The sequence below is a fragment of the Euleptes europaea genome, chromosome 6 (assembly GCF_029931775.1).
Source record: "Euleptes europaea isolate rEulEur1 chromosome 6, rEulEur1.hap1, whole genome shotgun sequence".
NCBI classification, from domain to species: Eukaryota; Metazoa; Chordata; class Lepidosauria; order Squamata; family Sphaerodactylidae; genus Euleptes; species Euleptes europaea.
Genome location: NC_079317.1, coordinates 37,068,706 through 37,074,705, shown reverse-complemented (window position 1 = coordinate 37,074,705; position 6,000 = coordinate 37,068,706).

The window sequence follows — 6,000 nt, the reverse complement described above, 5'->3', positions numbered from 1 at the left end:
ATTTTCATGGTCTGTAATGGCTTCCACCTGCTTCCCCACCCAAGAATGTGGGAATACTCAGTTTCCCATGAATGCTTGCAATGGGCCCACTCATGCAAGGGCCTATTGCAAGCATTCATGGGAAACTGAGTTTTCCCACATTCTTGGGTGAGGAAGAGTATGAAAACTAAGTATGAAAACTAAGGGTATGAAAACTAAGTACTTTTAAAATTCTCCCGGGGGGGCATTTTTCAAAGTAGAGTGGTGTAGTAGTTAAGAGCGGTGGTTTGGAGTGCTGGATTCTAACCTGAAGAACAGGATTTGATTCCCCATTCCACCGCATGAGCAGCGGAGGCTAATCTGGTGAACTGGGTTGGTTTCCCCTCTCCTACACATAAGACCAGCTGGGTGATCTTGGGCTAGTCACAGCTCTCTTAGAGCTCTCTTGGCCCCACCTACCTCATAGGGTGACTGTTGTGGGGAGGGGAAGGGAAGGTGATTGTAAGCCGGTTTGAGACCCCTTAAGTGAGAAATTCGGCATATACAAACCAACTCTTCTTCTTCCTCCTCTGAAAACCGAGAGACAGAGAAAAACAAGTAAATGGAACTAAAAAAAACTTTCAAGAATAGCTTTATGTTGCTTATGCCATTTGTTCTGCAGAGAGTATATAATTCTGCTGGTTTTAGAGCTATGGCTCTCAACTTAAAAATAAGCTGCATTCCAGTCCTAACTCGCTTGCCTTGCGGCTGTGCTTATGTCCTCGTCTTCTCAAGCATGCAAGTTCTTACCCTAATTTCCGGCCTCGTTATCTCTACTTCTGAATATTATGTTATGAAACTCCAATTGGTCTGGTGCCCTTGTGAGTGATCTGCCTGGGAAATGAGATATAAATTAAGACTTAAATCTGATTAAGGCAAAATCAGCCATAATTATATTAAGTTTTTCCATTGCTATAGGTTTTGTTCAATTTAAATCACAGTGTTATTTCATCTCACTGCTTTTGGGACCTTATTCCACTTTTACAATAATGAATTCCAAAGATTTGACTGAATTATGAGATTGAACATGGAAGAGCAATATTTAAAAAGTTCATTCCCTGTAATGTGTTTGATTAGCCACATAGATATCAGCAACACTGGGAATAAGTGTACCACATCAACACAGATGTTTATCGTTCTCTCAGGACCCCTTTGAAAATACATGCTTAAAGGACACATTCTCTAACATCTAAATGATAATAATAACAACATAAAACAAGTCTAGCTTGAAAGGAACCACACTCAGTGCTTCAATCTCTTCTACTCAAGAAACAGAATGAACATTAACATCTAGCCTTCCTTTGCTGTAATGCATTTCTCAGACTCTGCTTCCTGGGGGTCAAAGTCTGGGGTGGGTATGTAGAGTTGCCAGCTCCAGGTTGGGAAAAACCTGGAGATTTGGGGGGGGGGGTGAAGCCTGAGGAGGGGAGGGTTTGGGGAGGGACTTCAATGGGTATAATGCCATAGACTCTACCTTTCAAACTGGCCATTTTCTCCAGGTGAACTGATATCTATCACCTGGAGAGCAGTTGTAATCCCAGGAGATCTCCAGCCACCACCTAGAGGTTGGCAACGCTATGGGTATACCCACAAGCCTTCTCCTTTCTTTACCACACCCCAAACAAATCACAGCAATGGGGAGAAACCTGCCCTGCCAGTGTGGCTGAAGCTACCTGGCCTGGTCCTGGCATTAATGATTGGGGGGGGCTCTTCTAGCCCTGAAGTTGCTTTGGTCTTCCAGCCAGCCCCCAGAACTAAAGGTATGTGCTGAGAGGGCTTTGCCAGTCCTGGACAGCATTCATGGGATGGCATGTTTACCATGGACCGCCAAAAAGACAGATCAGTGGGTTCTAGATCAAATCAAGCCTGAACTGTACCTAGAAGCTAAAATGACTAAACTGAGAAGAGTCACTGGGAAAAACAATACTGCTAGGAAAAGTTGAAAGCAGCAAGAAAAGAGGAAGACCCATCATGAGATGGATTGACTCAGTCAAGAGAACCATGACTTTCAGTTTGCAACATCTGAGCAAGTCTGTTAATGATGGGACATTTTGGAGGTCAATTCATAGGGTCGCCATAAGTCAGAAGCAACCTGATGGTACTTAACACACACATACAAGACAACATTGAGCAGCCTAACATCATATCCTTAAAACAGTCCTCTGTAGGGCTGTTGATTCAGTTCGGCCCGAACTGAAAATCAGCCGAATTTCCCTTGATTCGGTGGTTTTTAGTTCAGGACGAACAGAACTCAAAAATGGCAGGAAAAGGGGGGGCCAAATTCAGCGAGTTCGGGAGTTCACGAATAAATCCGGCCAATTCGGCGCCGTCAGTAAGCAGCATAACCTTCAGTAAGCAGCATTCTCCTCCCCCGGCCAATCGGTGGCCAAGCTGGGTCTTCTTCTAGCCAATCAGTCAGGATTGAGTACTGGAGGAATCAGCTGATGTGCGGCCCGGCCGGGGAGAGAGAGAGAGAGAGAGGGAAATCCTTGTGTGTGTGTGCGGGGGTGCTTGTGCACATTCGCTCCTTTCCGTGGCTGCAGGAGGCGCATTTTTTGGGGTACAAACCCCAAACTTTCAGTGGAGCATCAGACAAGGCTTCTTAAGAGACCCCCCAAGCTTTGTAAACATTGGGTCAGGGGGTCCCGAGATATGGGCTCCACCCCTTTTTCCTCTCCCCCTTTTCCATTTCCGTGGCTGCAGGGGGCGCTTTTTTGTGGGTGCAGCCCCCAAACTTTTATCATAACTTCAGACAATCCTTCTTAAGAGACCACCCAAGTTTTGTAAAGATGGGTTCAGTGGGGGCAGAAATATCGGCTCCCCCCTTTTCTCTTTCTGTGGCTGCAGGGGGCGCATTTTTGGGTGTGCCGACCCCAAACTTTCAGTGGAGCTTCAGACAAGGCTTCTTAAGAGACCACCCAAGTTTTGTAAACATTGGGTCAGGGGCCCCCGAGATATGGGCTTTCCCCTTTTCCCTATTGGGATGAATGGATCACCCTCGAGAGATGCATACATATGGATCTCATATGGGATACAAATGGAATCATATTAGATTACCCAGCCTCCCAGCCCCTCCTGATGGAACAGAAGACAGCCACAGTAAGATCCCTTTGGGGGCTTTAATCTGTAATTTTTCTTTTCTGTGTGTGTGTGGGGGCGGGGAAAGCAGAGTCTGTGTGTGTGTGGGGAGGGAGCAGTTTCTGTGGGTGGAGGGGAAGCCAAAGGGGGCTTTTGCCGGTTCTACCTGGGGTATGTGTTCCCCCTCCAGTCTCTCTCTCCCTGGTTTGAGGGGGGGCTTCATTTTTATGTCTTCAGGTTTTCCCTCATTCATAAGATCAGTTAGGTTATTTTGATGCTTGCTCAAAACTGGTTTTCAAATGGTGACTTAAAGAATGCATCTGCCTGGTCCCAAGTCCAATGCAAAAGGAGAAATTCCACCCCCTCCTGCTCATTATGCATAGCTAGCTGCCTCTGTCCCTTTCCATGGTTTGCAAACTCCCAGGTGTCAGGTGTTGCTTTGCACTGTTGCAAAGGTGTTGCATTGCGTGCTTGTGTTGCTTTGCAGTTGTATTGTTTTGCAAAATTCTTCACACCTGCCCCGCCCTTTGCATGTTTGCAAAGGTGTTGCTTTGCAGTTGTGTTGCTTTGCAAAGTTCTTAGCACCTGCCCCGCCCTTGCTCTCATCAGCTGTTTGTCGGGGCTGGGAGTTTTGTGCGTGGGTGGCAAGCTCTGCCCAGAAATGCACATTAAGGGTGGGGGGGACCCCTTTCAGGGCCCATATCTCAGCCCCCCCTGACCCAATCTTTACAAAACTTGGGGGGTCTGGCAAGAAGGGTCCTTTGAAGCTCCTCTGAAAGTTTGGGACCTCTACCCCCAAAAATGCCCCCCCAGAGCCGCGGAAAGGCGCGGTTGTGTTTTTAATGGCTTTATTCAGCCGAATTTTTTTCCCGAACTTTGAATTCCCGCCGAATTGCACGGACCCGAAGCGGGGGAGTTCGGACTTCGGCATATCCTGAATCTAAACGGGCCGAATTCAGCCGAATCCAAACTATACCGAATTTTTTTTAATTCAACAGCCCTAGTCCTCTGGCTAGAAGCTGACCATAGAAACAGCCAGAAAAGATGGAACCCCTCAGTTAAAATGCTAGGTAACTTTTTGGCCTGGTACCTAAATGACAGTAGGGTTTGCGCCAGACAACTAAAGAAGCACTGTTTGTGGATGCTACCTTCCTCACCTTGGCAGCCAGAGGCACAGAAAGCAGAGCTTGTGAACAAGATCTTAACTGGAGGGCTGGACAGTATGGGAGAATGCAGTCGTTTAAACCATTTTGGACTTTAAAGCTAAGCACCAATGCTTTGAATTGTGCCCGAAAATTGATCTTTTAGAACATTGCTAGTACATTTACTGCATCTAGACCCCAATAATGGTCTGGCTTACACGTTTTGGATCAATTTGCAGACAGGTTTTAAATGCAGCCCCATATATAGTGCATTATAGTAATCTAACCTGAATGTGAACATAGCACGGTAGCCAAATCATACTTTTGGAACAGTGCTCACCAGGTGCTACATGCTACAGAGGAGATGTGGACCTCCCACTATAGGACTGGACCCAGCAGCAACCCAAAACTGTAATCTTGGCTGTGATGTCTTTCATCTTTTTCAATTGACACTTTATTTGTTGTGTATATTGTGGAACCTTTTGTTTGAGTTAAACGGTCTATTTTGTATTCTGCTCTTGTATATATCTGTTAAACATTCCAAAATAAAAAATAAGATTGTTTGTTGTAAAAAAAAAATGGGTTTTTGGCTTGACCCACATTGCTTCATATGGAATGGTGCTGTTGCTATATCAAGACAAACCAGCCTAAATGCCATCATTTAGAGCCAAACTACACATTACATGTCTGGCAAGTTGGGTTGGTATTCATTCAGTCACACAGCAGCTGCAGAGAAAGGCATTTTAAACTCTCTAGGAACCCATTCTGCTTGGAACTGTGGTATTGGGGGCTGGGAGCTCCTGCCTTCTCCTCCATGCCATTCTCCTGAGCCCAAATGGCCCCAACAAGGAGTTATTTGCATAACTTTGGAGTTTCGTGTGGAGTATTTCAAGCATGTGCAGCTCCATAGTTATCCTCTCCTCCCACCAAGCCACAGTTCTGAGTAGTATCGAGCTCCTGGGGACTTAAAAAATGCCTTTCCATGCAGCTGACTGCAGAGAAAGCGAGTTAGGTCTGTGGAACCTTAACTCACCCCAAAAAAATAAGATGTAGTTTGGCCATTAGTGTGAATAATTCACATTAACCTAAGACCTCTGGGCAGGTCACTAGTGTGTATGTAAAGTGCCGTCAAGTCGTAGCCGACTTATGGCGACCCCTTTCGGGGTTTTCATGGCAAGAGACTAACAGAGGTGGTTTGCCAGTGCCTTCCTCTGCACAGCAACCCTGGTATTCCTTGGTGGTCTCCCATCCAAATACTAACCAAGGCTGACCCTGCTTAGCTTCTGAGATCTGATGAGATCAGGCTAGCCTGGGGCTATCCTGGTCAGGGCTAGGTCACTAGACCATCACCTAAATTATACAGATGAACTAAATCATTTGTTTCAGATTCATTTTTTCCCATTACTCATCAAACCTATGCTTTTTTTTTTTTTTTTTTTGCTGAAAATATTTAGTTTTGTTTGGAAGATGAAGGGGAGCAGTTAAGGAAAAGCTGCTTTCCAAATATGCCTCTGATGTAGGAACATGAGTGCCTTTAGGCAATTTCCCAATTACCAGGCCCATTCATACTATCAAGTGTGCCAATTTGTGTTACCAGTTCTCCTCCTTGGATGGAGATCAAGAATTTTACAGCAGTGTTAGTGCAGGTAAAGGATCCTGTCCATGGGCAGGGTCATCTTAACACATGGGCCCACTGGGCAGTTGCCCAGGGATCCCATGAGCATAGGGGCCCCATGCTAATCTTTGTATGTTGTGACTTGCT